At 42.8% G+C, this 27232-nt stretch overlaps 1 protein-coding gene across 1 annotated transcript in view; it reads left to right on the forward strand.

Annotated features, from left to right (window-relative positions):
• LOC126282335 (uncharacterized) overlaps positions 1–27232 on the forward strand; it is a 636605-nt gene that overhangs the window by 523052 nt on the left and 86321 nt on the right. The window lies entirely within an intron of this gene.

Here is a 27232-nt window from a genome sequence, read left to right on the forward strand (position 1 = left end):
GGCTGTGGCTAAGCCATGTCTCCGCAATATCCTTTCTTTCAGGAGTGCTAGTTCTGCAAGGTTCGCGGAAGAGCTTCTGTAAAGTTTGGAAGGTAGGAGACGGATACTGGCAGAAGTAAAGCTGTGAGTACCGGACGTGAGTCGTGCTTCGGTAGCTCAGTTGGTAGAGCACTTGCCCGCGAAAGGCAAAGGTCCCGAGTTCGAGTCTCGGTCGGGCACACAGTTTTAATCTGCCAGGAAGTTTCATATCAGCGCACACTCCGCTGCAGAGTGAAAATCTCATTCTGATAATGAAACATATTCGAAATCCTGGACTTACCTTAAATACTTGAAATTAAATATATATTCCTACGGCTGGACCATAAACACGCTCTAACTCACATTAATAAGTACATAATCAAATTAAATACAGGGTGAGTCAAAAGTACTTGGACACCTTCATAAGTTGGAAGATTAAAGGGAAAATTGAAATGTGATGATGGGAACATAGGTTTGATGTGTGGCCGCAACTTTTGGAGTGCATGTCATTCATGGCCGCCATCTTGAAATCCGCCATTTCAGATCCAAAGGTTTTTTTTTTTTTTTATGTGGGAAGGGGGTGTATGACACGTCAAATAACACTCGGTTGAGCTCTGGAATTGAGTGGTGTAATTTGTTTTTGTTTATCTTGCACTGTTTGGACGTTATTAATTTTCTAAGTTGGGAAATTACCTAAATACCATTTTATATCAGCTGGAACAAAGAGAGACATGAGTCAGTATCAAGGTAACTTTGAACATTTATAACTTCCAAACGGTACAAGATAGACAAAAACAAATTACACCACTAAATACCGAGTGTTATTTGATGTGTCATACACCTCCCCTCCGATTTAAAAAAATGACTTGAATCCAAAATGGTGGATTTCAAGATGGCGGCCACGAATGACATTCACTCCAAAAGTTGCGGCCACACATCAAACGTATGCTCCCATCATCACATTTCAATTTTCCCTTTAATCTTCCAAGTTATGAAGGTGTCCAAGGACTTTTGACTCGCCCTGTATACATATATCAAAGAAAGATCAACAAAAAGTAGGCTAGTAGCCTAATGTCTCTATGCTTTCTGAAACACAGTAAATATTTAACTAATTTTTTCATGAATAGCCTATATCGAACAAAGACATAGATGAATAAATATATTTATAAGCATGCTGCTACCGTCTTTTCGTGTAACTGTGGAGTCCTTATGGCCTGACGCGATCTTTAGTAATCGGCCACTTTGACCTCCAATAACTCGTGTACTACTCAAGTTAGATGCCTGTAATTTATACCAATTTAGGTTTACACTAATAGCTTTCTAAATACATATCGATTGACGAAATTGGATGAAGCGTTTAAATTTTGGAAATTCGTTGCTGGGTGTTAGTTGTATAATTTATCGCCAGATACTAAACTTTAAACTAATAAAGATATTGAAAACCTGATTACACCATGAGAATCGTCGAGCAAATAATAGTAATGTACATGTTTCTTTTTGAGGTACCATGATTCATCTGGCTACTATTAATTTTTATACGAACTGTGAAATGTCTGCCATGATGGTTTCACAAAGTCCGCCATCTTTGGCACTCCAGGCGTGTCTCCTTCACCAACACAGCGTCACTATGGAATTCTCAGCCACGTGGCCGATGGACCATGCGCTGGGGCTACTCCTCTCGTCCGTCTAACGTTTGGCACAACGTGTTTGCTGCCGGGCTCTGGCTTCGACGAGCGTCCTGTGCAGCCGCCCCAATTCCGAACATATAGCATTTCCAGGGCGCCACAACTCGCCCGTTGCCTGAACGTGATGGCAAGTGAATTTCTTAAAGCATTGCAACACTTCCGTCGGTTTGTCACACAGTACAGCATGATTCATCGCTCGCAGTCACTCCTTTTCTGTCACCCACTGCCCAGTGGCGTCGTTCATTGCTCCATCTCCAGCGACGCTTGGCATTGACTACAGAAATGAGTGGCTTTTGAGGAGCTGCCCGACCACTGTTCTCCATTCTTCTCAACTTGGTCCGCACGCACGGTCACCATGCAAACTGGACCGCTGGCAGCAGTTTGCAACTCACGAGTGATTCCTTTCTCTGATTCATGCAATTTGTTACAACCACTATCCGCAATGCTCTCGATACCTGTCCGTCAGTATATAAGGCCTGGCTGGTCCTTGGTTCAGCTGCGGTCGCTCCTTCACCTTTCCACTTCACAATCAGATCATAACAGTCGGCTTGGACAGCTTTAGAAGGGTTGAAATGTCCCAAATGAATTCTTTAATTCACTTGAAACCTAATGAATATTCGACGTACCAACTCACACAACTCTCTTGGCTGACGCGTTCTGATGTTACTGTCTCTCCGCTGACAACACAATATTTCCCCCTCCTTTTAGGCTGTTAGCTTCGCCTTTCTTGACATCTAGTGTCCAGTACCTCTTTACATAGATAATTGTGGTCAGATAAAGTACGTGCAATGAACATTTGGAGTCGTGGATCTCTCGAAAGGACATTTCACACAGCAGCACATTGGCTGGAAGACTTCAGTGGTTCAAACTACACGGAAACCGTACAGTAGCTGACTGAAGGCATGTAGAGGGGAGGCTGTCCAATGATTAACGATTTTGCCACTTGTCAAATGATGTGTAGCATCGACTGGACCTACAGCCCAATGCGTCTCTTATTCCGCAGTGTGTGCATCGTGTAGTTCAGGCCGGTCATGTTTCTGCGACACTTTTGAGACGTTTATCGAATAATGACTTAGGCCTATTCACCTGCGGTACCATGAACATAAACGGGTATGTTTACTTCACGTTACCTGTGTCCAAATGACGCCCTTTCTTCTTTATTATCAAGATGAACATCCTGTGGACATTCCAGTCTTCCCTCAGGCACCGTAGCGCACTTCAGCTGGCCCAATAAATCACACGTTCTTAATCAAAATAGAATGTGTCTGGGTTTGTTTGGAATAGCGGGTGAAACATAGCAATCAACATCCCCCAATATGGGAAATGAACAGAATCTCAACATCGATGTGTGGCTGCTGCTGGAAATGGCATAACTGTAGAAACGTTTCCACTTCTTTCCCACCAAACTGAGGTCATTGTTAAGGTGAAAGGTGGTGATCATGATATTAGCTTCGTAGGGATAACTATTTTTTTGTCCTGTGTGCCTAGTGAAATAGGATATCACTTTTTCATTTTTTACCTATAGAAGTGTGAGATTACTTATGGAAGACTTCCTGTTAGTTAAGTATATGTCTAGTTATATCACAAAGAGTTGCATCCCTCGTTAAATTACGCTAATCGTATCAGGTCAATTTCTTCTGAACGTTGTTGTTGTTTTGTTTTATTTTATTTTATTTATTTATTTATTTATTTATTTTTTTTGGTAAGCGTCAGCAGGTTATCTGACACGTATATAGTTCGATGCGGCTACCCACAGATTTCTCTCCTGTGTCAACCTGTTTATCGCACGGTAGCATTCACAGCCTATCTTCTCAATTATCTATTGTATACAGTGTGTGCCAGGAGGAGTGGTCAATATTCAGGGATATAACTGGAACGATCTTTTGAAGCAAAAAATTCTAGTGAACATGGGCTCTAAAATGCATGCCTTAAGAGCTATGAGCATATCTTCTTACTGTGGAACACATATCTTCTACTGAACAGATGCTCATAGTTATTAAGATATACAATTTAAATCACATTTTTACCAATCAGTTTTTTCTTCTTTCGATCCACGCTACCTCTTCCCAAAATATGGAAAGCAAAGAGACTCCAACAGAAGAGGTTCGTTTTATACTATCGAATATGAATAGGTGCTCATAACTCTTAACGTTCGCTTTTTAGCGGCCATGTTTACTAGAGTTTACTAGACTTTTAGACTTTTTTGCTTCAAATGATCTTTCCTGCCATATATACTTGAATATTGACCATTCCTCCTGGGACAACCTGCATATTGCAATTTCTGTCTTACCAGACGGTTTTTACAATCTACAGCTCCCTGTAATACCAGGGGTCTATTCCCGTATGTCTTGACTCATGTTTAATCAATCTCTCCCTTCTTCTTGTTAGCGTTTTCCACGTACAGTTTTCCTTTCGTCGCTCATTTTGCGGTAAACCTCATTTCATATCATCCAATGTCACTTCCGACATCCTTCTACAGCACCACAATGCTTTGATTCTCTTCTAGTCCCGTTTCCCTGAAAGTTAATATTTGTTCATTTGGATTTACAGTTCAGGATCTTCTCAAATGGTTCAAATGGCTCTAAGAACTATGGGACTTAACATCTGAGGTCATCAGTCCCCTAGACTTAGAACTACTTAAACCTAACTAAATTAAGGACATCACTCACATCCATGCCCGAGGCAGGATTCGAACCTGCGACCGTAGAAGCAGCGCGGTTCCTGACTGAAGCGCCTAGAACCGCACGGCCACAGAGGCCGGCAGCGTCTTCTCTCCAGCCTCGACTGACAGCATGTGTCAGTAACACTGTGAAATTCCGCTGACACCTGTTGTCGGCTCGAGTTGCAAGGCTGCTTCTCTAGCATTTCAGCTGGTCTTGCTAGCCGACGTCTTCATTCTGCAGGCCAGCCCGTAGGGTGAGATTATGCAATCACACTGCGTTAGAACGTCCTCCAGGCCCCTCCGAAAAATGACGATCACCCACCGTGAGCCATCGGTAGTCGTGTAGTCGGCTGAACCTGGCCCAACGGGACAGATGTGATGCTGCATCCGAAAGTGCCTGCAGCGATGGTCAGCAACAGAGGCACCGGACGGTCCTCTCACCCAGTGGTGCTGATGATGTTGGTACCATAAGCACTGCGAAGTGTACTGATGTTGGAATACCCTCACTCCTCATCAGTGATGTGGTAGGCACGAGCAGCAGGTCGTGATTACTTGGATGGCGCCATCTCTGGAACGGCAAGCAGCGTGTTCAGGAGAAGTGCCGGAATACCCAATACATGCATGTCATTTCACCATAATAATAATTGAATTGAGTGCTTTGGTACAAACTCCATCGATCGTAATGACCAACTGACAGAGTGCTGGAGAAATGCTGTATTTGTGGCCACAGGGGGTAGGTAATGGCTTGAGGCTCAATTCCATATGACCAAATGTGGCCCGTTTCTTTAAAATTAGCAGTCGTCGTTGCGATGTGTTTCCTTAACAGCTTGCTACAGCTCTTAACTGCATTTTCAAGGCTCCTACAGGCGTTCTTGCTTGTTGCTTCACGTAACAAGAATTAACAAGTCTCACTCCCCAAGAGGACGTTCTGATGAATGGGTAACTTATGCCTGGCGATTTGTGCCGATGTACCAACGTATGCTTATGTCCGCGACCGACTTACGGCTTTGATTTGGCCTCCATACAGGTCCCTCTCAAGGACATTAAGAGGTTGGTATATGGTTCTTGGTTCACGCCAGATGAAAACCAGACGAGAATCACTGTTCAGACTATACCTGGACTCGTCCGTGAACATGACCTGGGACCACAGTTCCAATGACCATGTACTGAATTCTTGACACTAGGCTTTACGGGCTCTCCTGTGGTCAGTGGAATGTACGGGCGAATAAATCATGTTTGTAGACTGTGTGTCTGGAGACAACTGTTCCAGTAGCTGCGGTACTCCGTGGTCGTCTGCGGGCACTGATAGTGAGGTATCGTAGTGTTTTGCACTGTGGAAGTCTCGTACTGGACACGTTTCCTGTCTGCTGGAATCGTTGCCATAATCTTGAGAGATCTGGATTTGTGGCACATGGAGGGCCCGTGCTACGACCTATAGTGTTTGACCAACCTCCAGTCGCCCTAGTACTCTATCCCTCATACCGTCATCGATATGTGTTCTTCTAGCCATTTTCAACATACAGTCACCATTATCACATCTGAAAACGTCTGCACACTTACTCGCTGCACTGTACTCTGACATGTACCAACACACCTCTGCGTACGTCGACTGCTGCCAGCGGCACCGTGCGACGATCTCAGGTCAGATGCAATGCATGGTCATACCCCGATACGATTTAAAGCCCACAAACCGCCCACCAGAGTGTTGTTTCACCATATATCAGCATTATCCTAATTTATGAGCATGAGTGTAGTAGACTTCTTTTGGCCGTAATGCCCTGTTTAACTGTGCTAGTCTACTTATTTACGAATTCGTCCATCAAGGGCTATTTTGCATCCAAGGTAGCAGAATTCTTTCACTTCGTGGATGTAAAGTTTGACACTAACCTATTTTCGGAACTCCTCCTGACTTTTGTCTTTCTTTGGTTTACTCTCAGTCTGGTTTCAAAGCGACGTGTAAACTTATCGAAGTATTGACAGCACCAAGCCGGTGAGCGTGACGAGGCGAGTCAGCCTCCGGAGATGGAATCAACGCAGTTTTGATCGGCTGGCTTTCCGCCAGAAGCGCGGTCTCGTTTCTTCATTCCGGCACATCGACACCCTGACCGAGGCTACACCAGTGGCTTCCAGTCACGTTGTCCATATACCGTTACGGTTTCCCCCACCTTTGATCTATTCTGTTGGAGAAAAATGTCCGCCTAAAGTTTTCCGTAATATGCTATATCTTAAGATACATGATTTTTCAGCAGAAACTGTAAATATGCTAGGTGGTAGTATCGGAGACTAATTTGAATAAAACATTCCATACGGTTCTAATATTTATTATATACAGAGATGTAGCCCTTACAATGTAACCACATGGTAAAACAGAATGAACAGTGTGATTTGAGTCGCGTAGTGTGGGGTCGCTGTTGGGTCTGTGCGAAATACGTAAGCGAGTGCTTCATTAAGGAGGGACTGCCATTCATAATTATGGCCTTGTGGAGTTCAGAGTATCGAATATTCGCTCTCGAGGCGTATTAAAAAAAATTAAGTCTCCCACCGCAGTTCAACGGCTCTTTCGTCGCCACTTCGAGTTGAAACGACTTGGTAGTCCAGGCTCATTGATTGAACTGCGGATGTAACGATTCAGGACTACTGCATCCTGTACAGAGAGTATAGTCCAGGCTGTATAAGGACGCAGCGGACTGCAGAGCGACTGGAGGAAGCGCATCAAACATTCTTCCGAAGTTCCCACCGTTCCACCGCCGGACAGGCCTTGGCTCTGACAATGACAGATCGTTCCCTGTAGCGCATCATCCGTCACAAACTGCACGTCCAGCCACGCAAACTGCAAGTCGTACAGAAACTAAACTAACAGGATAGAGTTGCCCGACGAACCTCCGCCTTACACTTACTGATTTCTTCTTATAAAGAAACTTGAAGAGCCAAGGGTACGGGCGACGTCCTCATAACCGGGGGTGAAATCAAGGATAGTACGCTCACTGCTGTGTAGGTCTCACTGAATATGCTGAATCAGTTGATGAAAGCTTTCGTTCACTGCCTAGAAGAATCCACGGATAGTGATGGCGCAGGCTGCTGTGGCCGAGTGGTTCTAGACGCTTCAGTCCGGAACCGCGCTGCTGCTACGGTCGCATGTTCGAATCCTGCCTCGGACATGGATGTGTGTGATGTACTTATGTTAGTTAGGTTTAAGTAGATCTAAGTCTAGTGGTCTGATGACCTCAGACATTAAGCCCCATAGTGCTTAGATCCATTTGAACCATTTGATTTGACAGTGATGTCATTGTGCTATGGTGTTGCGTTCAAAACCAAGTAAAGGGAGTATATGACATATAATGCCACATATTTCTTTGTTTTGTATTCAGTGTGCGTTTCAATACATTTATCTGTTCATTTCCAGTTTCTGTCCTTTTTATATCGTAGTATTCATTCTGCTGGACCTTTTACTTGCAGAAGATATTAAGCGAGGGGCAAGAGATTATGTTCAAAGATGATTTTCATAAATTTCACAGCCGGCTTCAAAGTACTCTCGGATTCTCTTAACACTGCGAGTAGCTTTTCTCATATTGTCTTGGCATTATTTTATGATGACGGCGTTATTCGTAATCCAAACGATCAATTCAACTCTGATCTTTATTTTCTCGTTGCAGGCTTCGCTATTCAACTATCCCCACTTGCAAAAAGTCTAGAAGGGTAAGGTCCAGGGTTAATGGTGGACAAACTCCATGTGGGCAATTGCTGACGGTCCGCCACATTTTAACGTCCTGTCCGGATTTTACTACGCTACGTCTTGATCTTGGCCTGCCATGTACTCTGGATGCCATTTTAGCGGATGACCCAGGAGCTGCTGCTCGCGTTCTTCGTTTTATCAACTTGACACACCTGTCTAAGGACGTTTGATTATGCTGTAGCTTTTTAATCCTATGCCTGTTAATACGTCGTTTAGAGTGTTGTCCCTTTTAGTTGCTGTTTTAACCTTGTGCCTAGCGGTACGTTGCTAAATTAGTCAGGGCGCTAATGACCATTGTAGTTGTGCGCCCTAAAAACACAACAACAACAAAAAAATACAGTCTGGAACCGCGCGACCGCTTCGGTAGCAGATTCGAATCCTGCCTCGGGCATGGAAGCGTGTGATGTCCGTAGGTTAGTTAGGTTTAAGTTGTTCTGAGTTCTAGGGGACTGATGACCTTAGAAGTTAAGTCCCATAGTGCTCAGAGCCATTTGAACAATGGTGGCCAAGAAACGTGATCGATCATTTCCGTGTATCGACCTTCGTGGGAATGTTAGGTTTAGATGATGAGTCACATGACGAAAGGAATATGCAGGAGCCTCGTCATTGCTGGAAGGACATATCCACCATTGTAGCCAAAGGAATCTCTTCCAATAACACTGGAAGCTCATTTTCAAGAAATTCTTGATAAAGGAGCCCTGTAACATGATGTGCTAAGGCAAGAGGTCCAGTAGAAAAAATGTCTATCATACCACACCACACCTTTAGAGAGAACCGTTCTTAAAAATCCGTCTCCACAAAGCTATATGAATTTTCACCGGACTACTGATGTGAGTTACGAGTGCTATAGATCTCGTCACGAGTGATAGTTGGATGATCAGTAAACAGTTTTAATGAGATTATTCTGCAATTTTCAACTAGCCAACAACAAAATTCCAATCGCCTGCCTACGTTTCCTTCTCTAATGTTCTGAATCCACTGTAAATGTGAGAACTGAGCCTGTGCATATATAATGCCATATTATTGTATCTTACGTTTAGTAACTTCGCGTACGGTTGTTGAAACACTATGTTTTACCAATGAATATTATTTTAAAGGTCGGGCAAACGCAGCCAACATTCCGCATGATGAATAAAATCTTCCGCTTCGGCTGTTAAAATACTTTCATTGAGAAGTCACTACCGGTTTGACATCAACAGAAGTGCACTTTCAGGTGATCTGTGCAAGAAAAACTTTACAGAATTAAAAGACTTGAAAATTTATGTGAAATACCATAAATCAAAATATGTCAATGAGAGCTGTGTACTCACAGGTTTTTTAAAGTCATGGCGCGGCAGGCCAATGTGGCCGTGCGGTTCTAGGCACTTCACTTCGGAACCGCGCGACTGCTACGGTCGCAGGTTCGAATGAGGCCTCGGGCATAGAAATGTGTGATGTCCTTTGTTTAGTTAGGTTTAGGTAGTTCTAAGTTCTAGGGGACTGATGACCTCAGATATTAAGTTCGATAGTGCTCAGAGCCATTTGAACCAATTTGTTGTTGTGCTACCAGGGAGATGGCGCATTGGTTAGCACACTGGATGCGATTCGGCAGGACGACTGTTCAAACCTGCATACAGATTCATGTTTTCTGTGATTGCCCTAAATCGCTCCATGGAAATGCCGGAAAGGTACCTTTGAAAGGGCACGGCCTTTTTCCTTCTCCATCCTTGACACTACCGAGCTTCTACTTCGCCTCTAATGACCTCGATGTCGACGGGACATTAAAATCCAATCATCCTTCCTTTGTAGCTGTGCTAGGTGTTTTCCAGAATTAACTTTGAGCATTCCAACACCACATCCGAAAGACCTTCCATAATCAAGCATCCCGTACCGTACCGCTTGCATCGGCAGCGCTAGCAACCACGACGAGATTAGTTGTTGTCCCATAGTTCTCAGAGCCATTTGAACCATTTGAATGGCGCGGCAAAGTGATCACTTAGAGCCAAGTCCCATCGTTCATCGTCAGGATAGAAACAGATAACACACAGAAAGTAGTAGCCCGTGATTAAGCTGACTGGGACAACGGATCGCCTGTAAGTGATAATGTTGTTGTTGTAGTTTTCAGTCCTGAGACTGGTTTGATGCAGCTCTCCATGCTACTCTATCCTGTGCAAGCTTCTTCATCTCCCAGCACTTACTGCAACCTACATCCTTCTGAACCTGCTTGGTGTATGCATCTCTTGGTCTCCCTCTACGATTTTTACCCTCCACGCTGCCCTCCAATGCTAAATTTGTGATCCCTTGATGCCTCAACACATGTCCTACCAACCGGTCCCTTCTTTTTGTCAAGTTGTGCCACAAACTCCTCTTCTTCCCAATTCTATTCAATACCTCCTCATTAGTTATGTGATCTACCCATCTAATCTTCAGCATTCTTCTGTAGCACCACATTTCGAAAGCTTCTATTATCTTCTTGTCCAAACTAGTTATCGTCCATGTTTCACTTCCATACAAGGCTACACTCCATACAAATACTTTCAGAAACGACTTCCTGACACTTAAATCTATACTCGATATTAACAAATTTCTCTTCTTCAGAAACGATTTCCTTGCCATTGCCAGTCTACATTTTATATCTCCTCTACTTCGACCATCATCAGTTATTTTACTCCCTAAATAGCAAAACTCCTTTACTACTTTAAATGTCTCATTTCCTAATCTAATTCCCTCAGCATCACCCAATTTAATTTAACTGCATTCCACTATCCTCGTTTTGCTTTTGTTGATGTTCATCTTATATCCTCCTTTCAAGACACTGTCCATTCCATTCAACTGCCCTTCCAAGTACTTTGCTGTCTCTGACAGAATTACAATGTCATCGGCGAACCTCAAAGTATTTATTTCTTCTCCATGGATTTTAATACCTACTCCGAATTTTTCTTTTGTTTCCTTTACTGCTTGCCCAATATACAGATTGACTAACATCGGGGAGAAGCTACAACCCTGTCTCACTCCCTTCCCAACCACTGCTTCCCTTTCATGTCCCTCGACTCTTATAACTGCCATCTGGTTTCTGTACAAATTGTAAATAGCCTTACGCTCCCTGTATTTTACCCCTGCCACCTTCAGAATTTGAAAGAGAATATTCCAGTTAACATTGTCAAAAGCTTTCTCTAAGTCCAGAAATGCTAGAAACGTAGGTTTGCCTTTTCTTAATCTTTCTTCTAAGATAAGTCGTAAGGTTAGTATTGCCTCACGCTTTCAACATTTCTACGGAAACTGATCTTCCCCGAGGTCCGCTTCTACCAGTTTTTCCATTCGTCTGTAAAGAATTCGCGTTAGTATTTTGCAGCTGTGACTTATTAAACTGATAGTTCGGTAATTTTCACATCTGTCAACACCTGCTTTCTTTGGGATTGGAATTATTATATTCTTCCTGAAGTCTGAGGGTATTTCGGCTGTCTCATACATCTTACTCAACAGATGGTAGAGTTTTGTCATGACTGGCTCCCCCAAGGCCGTCAGTAATTCTAATGGAATGTTGTCTACTCCCGGGGCCTTGTTTCGACTCAGGTCTTTCAGCGCCCGATCAAACTCTTCACGCAGTATCTTATCTCCAATTTCGTCTTCATCTACATCATCTTCCCTTTCCATAATATTGTCCTCAAGTACATCGCCCATGTATAAACCCTCTATATACTCCTTTCACCTTTCCCCTTCCCTTCTTTGTTTAGAACTTGGTTTCCATCTGAGCTCTTGATATTGATACAAGTGGTTCTCTTCTCTCCAAAGGTCTCTTTAATTTTCCTGTAGGCAGTATCTATCTTACCCCTAGTGAGATAAGCCTCTACATCCTTACATTTGTCCTCTAGCCATCCCTGCTTAGTCATATTGCATTTCCTGTCGATCTCATTTTTGAGACGTTTGTATTCCTTTTTGCCTGCTTCGTTTACTGCGTTTCTATATTTTCTCCTTTCATCAATTAAATTCAATATATCTTCTGTTACCCAAGGATTTCTACTAGCCCTCGTCTTTTTACCTACTTGATCGTCTTCTGCCTTCACTACCTCATCCCTCAAAACTACCCATTCTTCTTCTACTGTATTTCTTTCCCCCATTCCTGTCAATTGTTCCCTTATGCGCTCCCTGAAACAATCTACAACCTCTGGTTCTTTCAGTTTATCCAGGTCCCATCTCCTTAATTTAGCACCTTTTTGTAGTTTCTTCAATTTTAATCTACAGTTCATAACCAATAGATTGTGGTCAGAGTCCACATCTGCCCCTGGAAATGTCTTACAATTTAAAACTTGATTCCTAAATCTCTGTCTTACCATTATGTAATCTATCTTTTAGTATCTCCATGATTCTTCCATGTGTACAACCTTCTTTTATGATTCTTGAACCAAGTATTAGCTATGATTAAGTTATGCTCTGTGCAAAATTCTACCAGACGGCTTCCTCTTTCATTTCTTCCCACCAATCCATATTGACCTACTATGTTTCCTTCTCTCCCTTTTTTTACTGAATAATTTCTTTTATCTCATCATACATTTCATCAATTTCTTCATCATCTGCAGAGCTAGTTGGCATATAAACTTGTACTACTGTAGTAGGTGTGGGCTTCGTATCTATCTTGGCCACAATAATGCGTTCACTATGCTGTTTGTAGTAGCTTACCCGCATTCCAATTTTCCTATACATTATTAAACCTACTCCTGCATTACCCCTATTTGATTTTGTGTTTATAACCGTGTAGTCACCTGACCGGAAGTCTTGTTCCTCCTGCCACCGAACTTCACTAATTCCCACTATATCTAACTTTAACCTATCCATTTCCCTTTTTAAATTTTCTAACCTACCTGCCCGATTAAGGGATCTGACATTCCACGCTCCGATCCGTAGAACGCCAGTTTTCTTTCTCCTGATACGACGTCCTCTTGAGTAGTCCCCGCCCGGATATCCGAATGGGGGACTATTTTACCTCCGGAATATTTTACCCAAGAGGACGCCATCATCATTTAACCCTACAGTAAAGCTGCATGCCCTCGGGAAAAATTACGGCCGTAGTTTCCCCTTGCTTTCAGTCGTTCGCAGTATCAGCACAGCAAGGCCATTTTGGTTAGTGTTACAAGGCCAGATCAGTCAACCATCCAGACTGTTGCCCCTGAAACTACTGAAAAGGCTGCTGCCCCTTTTCAGCAACCACACGTTTGTCTGGCCTCTCAACAGATGGAACCGGAAAAATCCTGTTTAAATTTCAGACTGCCATATATCTAAACTAACTAACTAAAAACACCATGCAACATGTCTTAACTTCGACAGATAGGTATAACAGAGCTTGAATACCTTCCAATGCTGTAGACAGCACAGAAATGTGTACGACGCCAGGTTGAACTGCACTGATGAGTCGGAATTACGAGATATATGAGCGAGGTGGCGTTAGTGCGATTCTCGCAGCGAACTGATGCTAGCTATGACAAGAAAGATCGGGTTGACCTTACAGTACGTCTTAACTTACGTATTATTATGTGTTATATGGACATTAGGAATTTTTTCTCTTCTGTAAAGATATTCATAATTAAAAACCAATATGCGCGGGATTACACCGCATACTATGTACATGCGGAATAGTCTGTGCTGGAATGACTGGATGACCAATCAACACCAGGATCACCGAACATAAGCACCATTGCAGGCTGAGGCATGTAGAGAAAGCGGCCGTGGCGTAGGCAATGCAGTTTCTTTTTTTTTTCTTTCTTTTTTTTTTTGTTTAAATCAGTTGGAATTACAGCTGTTGGGTTTTTGAATCGGTTATTTAGAGGAGTTATGAATTACAAGGTTCGGAGTAGTTGGCTTCCTGTAACTATTGTAGCTGATTGTATTACCATTAATACTGGTGGACGAATCCACAAAAATGGAAGAACCCCGTCAGTACTTTCCTGAATGCTAAACTGGATAGTATCATGCATTTTATTCAAGTCCACAAGAAAATCATTTCAATTTGAAAGGAACTCTTGTATCATCCACTGTCCTACTAGAAGAATTATTTAAGTTAACCACCATAGTCTGTTCAAAACAGTCATAAAAATCTAGGCTAGGAAACATAAGAGTGGCAAGGCCATTGCCATGCCATGGATTTGTACGTTCAGTATATATTATTCCCAAATGTAAAATAGTGAACATTTAAAATCAGCTTCAGAAGCTAATGTACATCGTCAGTCTTGTCTGACAGTCTTCCACTATGTTCCATAAGATTCTCACTATACGCCGTACCTGGCCTGTCGGAATATCTGTATACATTTTATGTTAAGGGAAACAATTGAAGTTTCTTCCGGAGAGTTTACTGGTAAGTTCATTCCTATTCGCTGTGCTGTACTTTACTGGATGTTTAAAATTTATATCCAGATCTCTGGCTAAGAGTTTCTCCAGGAGATAACCAGGATCACTTCTTGCCTTAGTAGTTGGGTGGAGAGGCATATTTTCTTGATTCATCGTAACGACTTGCCGAAGTCTAGGGGTAACAGGGTTCATCGATATTATGGTCCTATATTTATGAGGACAGGGAGTAATTTTTGCGATTTTTAGTGTTTTTTTTTATTACCTGCCAAATATTTAACTGTCAAGTCGAACCTACGGTTATCTGTTTGGTTCTATGCTGTAAACAGTTTAAAGTTACTCACATACTGTTCTTTTGATATAACTACTGCTGACTCTGATTTATCCGCATGCACTATATGAGCACTATCATACTTGAGATTTTTTATTAATTTTTTTATTATTATGTTATTTTCTGAAGACCTTGTAGATGAATATTCACCTAGAGTGCATGAAGTGTTAGATTTTGACTCCCCTATCTTGTTTATCCCAAGAGCCAGCTCATTACACTGAGCCGTCGTCAATAGCGCACCGTCTAAGGCAGGAACATTTTGGGCAATTAACAAACCTAGGTTTTGTTGCAACGCCGCCTGATGGTACTGTATGAAATCCATTATCCAACAGCTGTAATTCCTACTGATCAAACACACTATCTGTTAAATTGTATGTTTTTGGGTAAAAATCAAAATCACATTGCGTTAGTGGTGTATTATAATCACGCAGGTTCCCAGCCCGAATTCTTCTAAATTTATGATCCTGGTTTTGTCTGGAAGTATTAAGGTACGCTTCCATATTCTCTGTTAGCCATTTAAATTGTTGTCCACCTATTATTGTCAACAACTACGTATGAGGCAGATTTATACTGTCATTTATAGTGTACAGTAAATGAACTTCATTACGCAGGCAATATAACGTAATATTACACAAACCAAGTCTTGTAACGGAAATGCCCTTGAGGAACATGTGATTGACACATGTTGCCATTTATCAACTGAATAATGCTTTCTACTTCATTCACAGTCTGTTCACCTCCACGTTTAAATGATATTTGATTGCTGCATCGGTCTTACGCAGTTTAGTGGAAAACCAAGTAACACTCTTGAATGTAGTATTTCGCGGTTAGATAATCTTCTACCTTATTCTCTACAACCAATAGCAGCGCTTCCATTACAAAACCCGTCCCATATACACTTTCTAAGGTGGATCATGAATGAATGGAACATGTCAGGCTAACGTAAACGGTTGTGTTATTCTGCATTTTATTGTATGTTGTGATTTTTATGACTTAAGAATCATCTATGAGCGCTACATATACAGACATGGCTATGTGCCCATGGTGCTTTTTGATTGTAAATGTTTTGTTTCCGACAAAGCTTTGTATAATGTCTACATTTTGTTCACAAATATAACAACTTGGCATGAAGTTCCAAATCACAGTGAGCACGATTTGAAAAAAAAGACATTTTCAAGATATGAAGATGACAGCAAAGTCTGTCGAAGCCGGTTGTTGTAAATAAAGAAATATTTATGCGATCTTGGCTTTGTTAAGTATTTTGCCGAGTAAAACAGACGATTCTTCTCATTTATCAGCATCAGAAAACTCAGTCAAAACCTTTACAGAAATACCACATCGGCGCACTCAGCATTTGCAAATAAGGTCGCATGTTTAAACGATACAGTAGTATTTGTCAAAATATTTCAACCACAGTTCAATTATATAAAATCAAACACAACTTCGTAACTTGGTAACAAAAATAACACTCGATAAATAAACCCATATCAATGCTCCACATCAACACACGCGATGAAAAATTATCTCTGTGACCAGCTATTTAACTGTAAACAATAAAAGTGGTATTCCTGTTATGTGGTATGGTTTATTGGAATTAGTCTATACATCCAGCTCCTAAAATATTTACTATTCCTCCTGAATCAGGCTGTATACAGCATTGTGTTTGATATGTAAATGAATGAAATGTATATCTTTATGTAACATACGATGTGAATCACCGAAAAGCGGAGACAAGATAGAATATGTCCTGATGGAAAGTAGCAGATTACAAATATTGATTAAATGTAAAAATAACGACATTTTATGTATGCTAAAAGATTCCATATTTTTCTTATGTGCCTAAATAAACCATGTTTTAATATCCGCAGATATCGATGCAATACGAAAAAAATGCAATGTTTCTTATTTTGTTTGCCTTCCGGTGGATTAGTTCCTGCGACCGCCCGTGATGCGACACCTTTAAACTGTTCTAAACAGCAAGCGACTGCAGTGAGTATGACAGCCGACGAAGGTAAAACTCATCTAGCTTGAGAGTAGCGTTTGGCGGATCATAAACTAGCATGCTGACACGCACGTGGCGTAGCATAGTCCCGCAGCTCACAGCATTCTCTAGAGTTCCGTAGAATCCAGCTGATAGAGACGCCCTTGGCATATCATCTTCACCTATCATAGTCTCACTGACAAATGTCCAGATTCATTATTAGTACAACGAACGTTGCGAAGCATAAAATTATGTGACCAAACGTCTCGCGATAAACGTTGCCATTACTGCCGAGGACTATAGCGATGTTATGATCAGCGTCCAGGAAATTATTTTGATCCTGTTTCTTTGGGGAATTCATCATGTTAACTTTCTGTACAATGAAGCGCCGTTAATAGTGGATGTCGGGTATATGTGTGTGAAGATCTGGCACTCAACAAACTTGCAAAGAAGATTTTTGGCCTTCAGCCCGTGACTCGGGATAAGTCAGTCCTTACAAAACCACCTGAGTTTATCAGAAGTTCGAGGCAATGGGCCTTGCCTGCGACACGTAGCAAGATCACGCTGTTACCGAAAACTTCAAATTCCAAACATCTGTCCCAATGTGTAGGGTATGCAGCTATCTGAAACTTTTTAATAAAATCATGCGTTAGGTTTACCCACATAAGTATGGAGTCTGTATGATGTAATGTGACTTTTTTCAGCGTAACGGTCTGTATGTGAACGTAATGTGGATGATTTGAAGTGATGGCTCTACTAATATTTTCGGTTTTCAGGAACCGTTATCACTTTTGTATACAAATTGTCCCCGCAAAAAAATGAGAATGTAAGTGGACCAGTGGTATCATTAGCTTAAGAATCGACTACATCAGCTGAAATTCTTTCTGTATAGTACTGTAACCAACTGTACAACGTGTTTTCTTCCACCGCGTACAAACTCTAGGGATTGATTGATGAGAGGTTACGGAACAAAACAGGTCTAATGAGATTATGTCCTGACATGCATGATTTTCATGCAAGAGTCCATTTACTCAATCATGCACTACTGGCCATTAAAATTGCTACACCAAGCAGAAATGCAGATGATAAAGGGTATTCAATGGACAAATACATTATACTAGAACTGACATGTGATTACATTTTCACACAATTTGGGTGCATAGATCCTGAGAAATAAGTACCCAGAACAAACACCTCTTGGCCTAGTAACAGCATTGATACGCCTGGGCGTTGAGTCAAATAGAGCTTGGATGGCGTGTACAGGCACAGCTTCCCATGCAGCTTCAACGCGATACCACAGTTCGTCAAGAGTAGTGACTGGCGTATTGTGACGAGCCAGTTGCTCGGCCACCATTGACCAGACGTTTTCAACTGGTGATAGATCTGGAGAATATGCTGGCCAGGGCAGCAATCGAACATTTTCTGTATCCAGAAAGGCCCGTACAGGACTTGCAATATGAGGTTGTGCATTATACTGCTGAAATGTAGGGTTTCGCAGGGATAGAATGAGGGTAGAGCCACGGGTGGTAGCACATCTGAAACGTAACGTCCACTGTTCAAAGTGCCGTCAGTGCGAACAAGAGGTGTCCGAGACGTGTAACCAATGGCACCCCTTACCATCACGCCGGGTGATACGCCAGTATGGCGATGGCGAATACACGCTCCCAATGTTCGTTCACCGCGATGTCGTCAAACACGGATGCGACCATCATCTGCTGTAAAGAGAACCTGGATTCATCCGAAAAACGACGCTTTGCCATTCGTGCACCCAGGTTCGTCGTTGAGTACACCATCGCAGGCGCTCCTGTCTGTCATGTAGCGTCAAGGGTAACCGCAGCCATAGTCCCCGAGCTGATAGTCTATGCTGCTGCAAACGTCGTCGAACTGTTCGTGCAGATGGTTGTTGTCTTGCAAACGTCTCCATCTGTTGACTCAGGGATCGAGACGTGGCTGCACGATCCGTTACAGCCATGCGGATAAGATGTCTGTCATCTCGACTGCTAGTGGTACGGGGCCATTGGAATACAGCACGGCGTTCCGTATTACCCTCCTGAACCCACCAATTCCATATTCTGCTAACAGTCATTGGATTTTGACCAGCGCGAGCAGCAATGCCGCGATACGATAAACCGCAATCGCGATAGGCTACAATCCGATCTTTATCAAAGTCTGAAACGTGATGGTACGCATTTCCTCTCCTTACACGAAGCATCACAACAACGATTCACCAGGCAACGCCGGTCAACTTCTGTTCGTGTATGAGAAATCGCTTGGAAACTTTCCTCATGTCAACACGTTGTAGGTGTGGCCATCGGCGCCAGCCTTGTGTGAATGCTCTGAAAAGCTAATAATTTGCATATGACAGAATCTTCTTCCTGTCGGTTAAATTTCACGTCTGTAGCACCTCATCATTCGTGGTGCAGCAATTTTAGTGGCCAGTAGTGCAAATTGTTACAGAGTCTGCAGCCATAGTTACAATATATGTTGAAAATAGGTTCCGTGTGCCTCAACACATAGGGGTACGCGCCGTAGCATGTTCTGTCTCAAATGTTCACCTCGACCAGGTTGCATCTGAACAGTGTCACATGCAGCACGATTAAGCTGCTTCTGTGTCTGGAACGGGCTCTGCACACACGACACTTTCGAGATGACCCCATAATCAGAAATCGCACAGGTTCAGATGCGGTGGACGAGTAGGCCGCACAACTGGACGCCCTTGTCCTCGCCATCGACCAGGGAAGACATGACTCATATGTGTCCGAACGTTAGTGGTGAAGTGGGCTGAAGCGCCATTATGTAGCAGCCACGTAACCCTTAGAGTCATCAATGGCACTTCTTCTATCAGGGGAGGTAAAGTCACCGGCGAGAAACGCCGGTAGTTCCAGCCTGTTAGGCGACGTGAAACGAAGACTGGTGTCAAAATAAGGTTGTCAACTATCGCGGCTCACACATTCCGGTAGCACCAATGCACAATAGCTGTCACCATACCGTGGGGGCTCTGCATACTTTCCCGCAGATGACTGTTATGAAAGTTGAAGATACCACTCCGCTTAAAGCTGGCCTCATCTGTGAATAGGAGAGATGACACAGGCCGCGGAATCGTCGTTGCCTGGTGGAGAAACCAGTTACAAAACTGCACCCGATGTGGAAAGTCTGTCGCTAGCAAGCCCTGCACACGCAGTAAGAAAACTGTAAGAAACTGTAACAGAATCTTATTCATACGTTAAACCACTTTCATATCACAGTCGTTCTCAACAATACAATACCACACACGATAAAATTTTTATAAAAAAAAATGGTTCGTAGTGTACAATGATTCACTACGATTGCCTTATTTAATATTTTATTGCCCGCATTAAAGAAATTAACAAATATATTGTGCGATGCTAATGGTTAGCAATGAGGTATTATTAAAAACTTAGTACGTACATAACTGGCAGTTACAGAAATGTAGTTTTGAAACGTCGTCTTAGAAAAATTATAAATGACTGTCCTTAATCTGACACACAATATTTTTAACGCAACGCAATCTAACTTTCAGTAATCCCTACAAGAGAATGGCCCTGACTAACAATAACCTAAACCTTTCATGAATCACTTACCTCACAAAATTCTCCGTTACTCAAACCACTGCAATACAGCGTGCATCAATACTGCCAGCTGAATAAAAGATTCTAACTACTAAAGGCACTAACTACTGATAGGCATAGTTAGCAAATGAAAGATTTTGATAGAGAACAATCAATGTATTTACCTTAATAGTTTTCAAAAGTCATAATATATATATATCAGTTCATGACATCCAGTCTTGCAAATTTACTGTCTCTGATGGAGACACGTCTAGATCATCCGCTCTCAAAACTCCGCCGTCTATGTCCCCACATCCACCACTGCTGGCGGCTCACCTCCAACTGCGCCACGCTATGCACTGTAAACAACCAACTGCCCAACACTACAATAGCAAATTCCAGCATTGCAAACCAGCCACAGACTGCACACAGCACACAGTGATTTTCATATAGAGTGCTACAAGGCGTTACCAACATAAAAACCTAAACAGCCTACTTACAGCTTTAATAAACTGGAACTAAACATTAATCATTATGAAGAATAGAATTTTAATACTTATTCAATCCAATGATTTAGTCAATAACAATATTTACGAAGAAGATATTCCAAAATATTTGTTTTTAAGTGGAAGCAGTGGTTTCGTAAATGATGGGAATTCCTCAAAGAATTTGTAGCAGCTTTCCGTGTGTCCCTCTGGTTTGGTGTTTCCAATTTTATGCACAATATTCTGATAAATAAACAAGTCACCTTCAGTATATACAGTGACGGATGGTCTCACATATGCTCACTGTCTGGATTTCGGCCACAATATAACCCGAAGAGGATCCACAATATAACCCGAAGAGGATAAATATGAGATTTGTTGAAAACGTCACAGTTTTCCAATACTGACTACTGGATGGAAACATTGGAATTGTTTATCAAGAGTGTAAGTCTAGAAAGTCTTTATTCGCACCATTACTTGGTACTGGGTCGTGAACCACCTATAGCGCCATTACACCAAGCGCTGTTGCTCTCTGTACACAGTACGTGTTGAGTGTTCGAAACACATACATACACCAACTGACCGCTTTGCAACCCTCTGGCACCTGTGAGAGGGACACCGAACTTTTACGCTGCCTCTCCTGGCGGGTAACAGCACGCTCACAAATATACCACAAACTGAATGTCTGTAACAATAACAGTCGCAGAGCGGAAATGTTCAGTGTTGTTATTGTTGTTGTTGTTGTATTCTTCAGATCCCATGATTGTTTTGATGCAAATCTCTACGCAGATCTCTCCATTTCCTTTAATTACTGCAACCTCCATCGAATACGAATCTGATTACTCTATTCAATCTTTTGCACTCTTTGTCTAAGTTAATCCCTCCCCCCCCCCCTCCCCTTCTCTCTCTCTTTCCCAGACACACACACACACACACACACACATTCACACATTTCCTTCCTTTCCCAAATTAAATATACCTAATTGCCTCAAGATCTCAATAGCATCCCATCAGTCAACCCTCTCTTTTAGTCTGTTTGTACTATTAACCCCATTTCTCGCAATTGGCTGCATTGCCACGAGATGAGTTATCATATTTACTGATCTAATCTTCAGTAGTCCTCTGTATCACCACATTTCAAAAGCGTCGGTTCTCTTCTTGTCTGTACTATTTCTCGTTGATGTTTCACTTCCATATTATGTTAAACTCCAGGTAAATACTTTCAGAAAAAATTATTAATCTTCATTTTGTAACCATGAATCACTCACTTTCAGAAAAAGTTTTTTACTATTATCAGTTTGTATTTTATATTCTCTTTATTTCTGCCGTCTCAGTAATTTTGCTACCAAAATAACAAAACCATTCTACTATTTTAAACATATCGTTTCGTGATCTACTTCCCTCAGAATCAGTTGATTTAGTTCTACAGCACTCCTTTTTCCTTGATCTATTTATAGTTATTTTTATATTACAACTATTCAAGAAACTATCTATTTCATTTAACTGACCTTCCAAGTCCTTTGCCGTCCCAGCAAAAATTATAACATTACCAACAAAACTTAAAATTTTTTTTCTCTTCGTCACGTAAATTTCTTTTTAGCTTTCTTCATCGCTTTCTGTACTTACAGACAGAACAAAATTTGTTACAAGTGTAAGAGTCATCTTCATGCTTCTCGGGACACTGCACATTTGCAATACAGACAGTTATATACACACAACGAGAAAAGCTACTTTCCAGTAAAGTTTGTTTGCGCATGGCTGAAGTATTCAGCATCAGGAAATTTGTTTCTGATCCGATGTCCAAGTAGATGTGCACAGCCCGAATCCTGAAAATCGGTAGCAAAATTGTATCTCATTTTTGAACCAGAAAGCTGGTCTATGGCACGACTGAGCTCTACGTAGCACCAAATAAATCGTACGTCTATGTCTGGTCTGTCAGAGACATCGTGATGTCTTTGTCGGCTTCAGTTTGTTAAAGTATCTGAACAGGAAATTAAATTATTGTTACTGAAATACTATTACCACTTGAAGAAGAAGTTACCGTTTCTTTATTCACCTTTGCTTTATCGCTTCACGAGCATGTAACATCACATTCATCTTCAGGCCACTATTTGCATTGTCATTATGAGGTTTTACATTCTCTACACACTGCATGCTTCCTGAAACTTTAAAATGCACGTACTTCACTTGTCTGAGCCATAGGCTGTATCTGGACACTTGCTTTACGAAATGTTTGAAATCTATGTGATTTACATGGTCGTATTGGTAGCGTTTACATGTATGAGATTTATATAAAACCATTCCATATAATTTTTTTGGAGTATTATTTTGTCGTCACGTACAAGCCTTCGGTTAAGAGTGTATTTTGTCTGGCTTTGCTGATGATGAAACTAGACGTTTAGCATGGGTGACATATTTCCCGTTAAGAAAAAATGAAACGTATTAAAACTTGATATCACAAATCGAATATCATACCAAATGAAGACTTCTTGTAACAATTCAGTATTCGTTGCTACTATTAGAAGTTAACGGAGTGTCGTGGATAAATACGACAGGGTCTTTAATGTTCACAATACATTCGAATAACCTTATACGTTACGCCATTAGCTCCTTGAAGTTGTTCGCGGACGACGTAATTGCATTCAAGGAGATCCCGCCAGAAGAAAAGAAGTGCGAAGTACAAGAAGACATATAGATGGTAAACACTCAACGCAGACACTCGACAGTTGGAAATGAAGTGTCGTGCCTGTAAACTCAAGAAAAGCCTCGATATTACTTTACCAACCGTAAGTGGAAGGACCACGCTGGATGTGAAGACGACAGATGTCAGAGGAAATTCGAAGAAGAATTTTGGTCATGGGTAACTCATCAACGAGACTAGTCGTATCCCAGATTCCAGCTGATGTGCGGTTTTCATGGAAAGGTTTGGTAGTTAGGGGCTTGCATTATTGTTCGCCAATCAACAGATTGTAATAATACACTCCTGGAAATGGAAAAAAGAACACATTGACACCGGTGTGTCAGACCCACCATACTTGCTCCGGACACTGCGAGAGGGCTGTACAAGCAATGATCACACGCACGGCACAGCGGACACACCAGGAACCGCGGTGTTGGCCGTCGAATGGCGCTAGCTGCGCAGCACTTGTGCACCGCCGCCGTCAGTGTCAGCCAGTTTGCCGTGGCATACGGAGCTCCATCGCAGTCTTTAACACTGGTAGCATGCCGCGACAGCGTGGACGTGAACCGTATGTGCAGTTGACGGACTTTGAGCGAGGGCGTATAGTGAAAATGCGGGAGGACGGGTGGACGTACCGCCGAATTGCTCAACACGTGGGGCGTGAGGTCTCCACAGTACATCGATGTTGTCGCCAGTGGTCGGCGGATGGTGCACGTGCCCGTCGACCTGGGACCGGACCGCAGCGACGCACGGATGCACGCCAAGACCGTAGGATCCTACGCAGTGCCGTAGGGGACCGCACCGCCACTTCCCCTCAAATTAGGGACACTGTTGCTCCTGGGGTATCGGCGAGGACCATTCGCAACCGTCTCCATGAAGCTGGGCTACGGTCCCGCACACCGTTAGGCTGTCTTCCGCTCACGCCCCAACATCGTGCAGCCCGCCTCCAGTGGTGTCGCGACAGGCGTGAATGGAGGGACTAATGGAGACGTGTCTTCTTCAGCGATGAGAGTCGCTTCTGCCTTGGTGCCAATGATGGTTGTGTGCGTGTTTGGCGCCGTGCAGGTGAGCGCCACAATCAGGACTGCATACGACCGAGGCACACAGGGCCAACACCCGGCATCATGGTGTGGGGAGCGATCTCCTACACTGGCCGTACACCTCTGGTGATCGTCGAGGAGATACTGAATAGTGCACGGTACATCCAAACCGTCATCGAACCCATCGTTCTACCATTCCTAGACCGGCAAGGGAACTTGCTGTTCCAACAGGACAATGCACGTCCGCATGTATCTCGTGCCACCCAACGTGCTCTAGAAGGTGTAAGTCAACTACCCTGGCCAGCAAGATCTCCGGATCTGTCCCCCATCGAGCATGTTTGGGACTGGATGAAGCGTCGTCTCACGCGGTCTACACGTCCAGCACGAACGCTGGTCCAACTGAGGCGCCAGGTGGAAATGGCATGGCAAGCCGTTCCACAGGACTACATCCAGCATCTCTACGATCGTCTCCATGGGAGAATAGCAGCCTACATTGCTGCGAAAGGTGGATATACACTGTACTAGTGCCGACATTGTGCATGCTCTGTTGCCTGTGTCTATGTGCCTGTGGTTCTGTCAGTGTGATCATGTGATGTATCTGACCCCAGGAATGTGTCAATAAAGTTTCCCCTTCCTGGGACAATGAATTCACGGTGTTCTTATTTCAATTTCCAGGAGTGTACTTAGAAAAAGTATTTTTTGTGAAAACATACACTTTTAAGTATGACATTAACAAATCAAAAGTAAAGTAAATTAGAATGTCAGAGCTGTTGTCGCAGAATTCCAGTGCGAGTGGTTTGAGACATATCGTGTTTGAAAGTTCCCACGCGGACGCTTGTTTGTACCATTCAGTCTGCGTGGTTGCTAGGTGCGATGTTGTTATCTTTGTTTACGATGTGCTTATGTGTTTTTGTTTTCCTTGAGTGCAGTCCGACTTGCTAAACAGTTAGTGCGTGACATAACAAGCAGTAGGTCATGAGTGGATGATGGGATTTACCAGTCAGAAAAAGCCGACATGCTCACGGTGTATGGAGAGCATAGGAAGAATGCCGTTCGTCCTTGTACGGTGTGTGCGGCAAAATATCCCAACAGACGGCAACCATCTCGGCAATTATTTATCAATTTTTTCAAATGTTACATGAAGTGATAGGGTAACACCAAAACAACTTAACAGAAGGAAACAAGTGACGACAGAAGAGGTGTAAATTAATGTTCTTGCTGCTGCTGCAGTTGTACAGCACTTTAACTCGCGCGCAATCGCACGAGGAGGTGCCATGAAACAGGCAAATGCCTTATGCATTCTCCAACGACATAGGTTCCATCCCAGTCACATCTCTGTCCATCAGAGGCTGCATGGGGACGATTATGAGAATCATGTTCACTTATGTACATGGGCATTAAGGCGGGATACTTTAGAAGTATTACGTATCTTGCTTAGTGATGAAGCCACATTTACCATTCATGATCAGGTAAACCGCTGAAAAAAAAAAAATGGTTCAAATGGCTCTGAGCACTATGCGACTTAACATCTGTGGTCAACAGTCGTCTAGATCTTAGAACTAATTAAACCTAACTAACCTAAGGACACCACACACATCCATGCCCGAGGCAGGATTCGAACCTGCGACCGTAGCGGTAAACCGCTGAAACATGCACTGTTGGTCTATTGGCGATACAATCCCCGTTGGATTCGTCAGGCGGAATGTCAGCGTCAGTGGAGTGTAAACGTGTGATATGGAATAATGAACCATCGGCTCATAGGCGCACAATATCCCAGCCTCCTAACGCCATCTTCCACGGATGTTAGAAGCCGTTCCTCTGCAGACTAGCCAGCCGTTGTGGCCAGGTGGTTCTAGGCGCTTCAGTCCGAAACCACGCGACTGCTACGGTCGCAGGTTCGAATCCTGCCTCGGGCATGGATGTGTGTGATGTATTTAGGTTAGCTACGTATACGTAGTTCTAAGTCTGTGGGACTGATGACCTCAGATGTTAAGTCCCATAGTGCTTAGAGCCATTTGAACCATTTTGACTCTCACTAGAACCTTGCCGCCAACACCAATGAGAATCTAATTTAACCAGACTATTAGTTTATTATTGCCAATAAACGTTATTCTATTTAAAAATGTGTATGTGTGCCCAAAAAATACACTTTCTAAATATTGTTATCATCTGTTGATTGGTTAACCAATACGGACCCCTGACTACCAATCCATTCTATGAAAACCACATATCAATACCACTTTCCATTACCGGAATATTTGCGATGCACGTTTTAGGTGATCCACTCTGTATAAAGCAGGGTGGGCGGCAGTCTGTGACACAGGTCACGACAGAGTATAATCATGACACAGAACTAAGTGTTTCGGAGAACCTTGTTCAGCTATTCCTACGTTTTGAAATGGACACGGGATTATCGAAACTGGACAGTGGATAAATGGAATAGTGCCGCGTGGGTCGGATGAATCAGGTTACTTGTATACCTGGTCGATAGTCGTGTGAAGTTATGCAGTCTTAAAGGCGAATGGCTGCTGGAGACATGCACGGCGCCACAAACGCAGGCCAGAGGGGGCGATGTAATGCTATGGCGGACATGCGCCTGGACATAGGCTTCCATGAGAGTTGTGCTGGTAATCGAAAGCACCGTTACAGCTGCAGACTAGATGAACATTATTACAGGCCACTTGCATCCTTTCGTGCTTGATGTCTTCCCCAGTGGCGATGATGTGTGGTAGC

The sequence above is a fragment of the Schistocerca gregaria genome, chromosome 7 (genome assembly GCF_023897955.1).
Source record: "Schistocerca gregaria isolate iqSchGreg1 chromosome 7, iqSchGreg1.2, whole genome shotgun sequence".
Taxonomy (NCBI): Eukaryota; Metazoa; Arthropoda; class Insecta; order Orthoptera; family Acrididae; genus Schistocerca; species Schistocerca gregaria.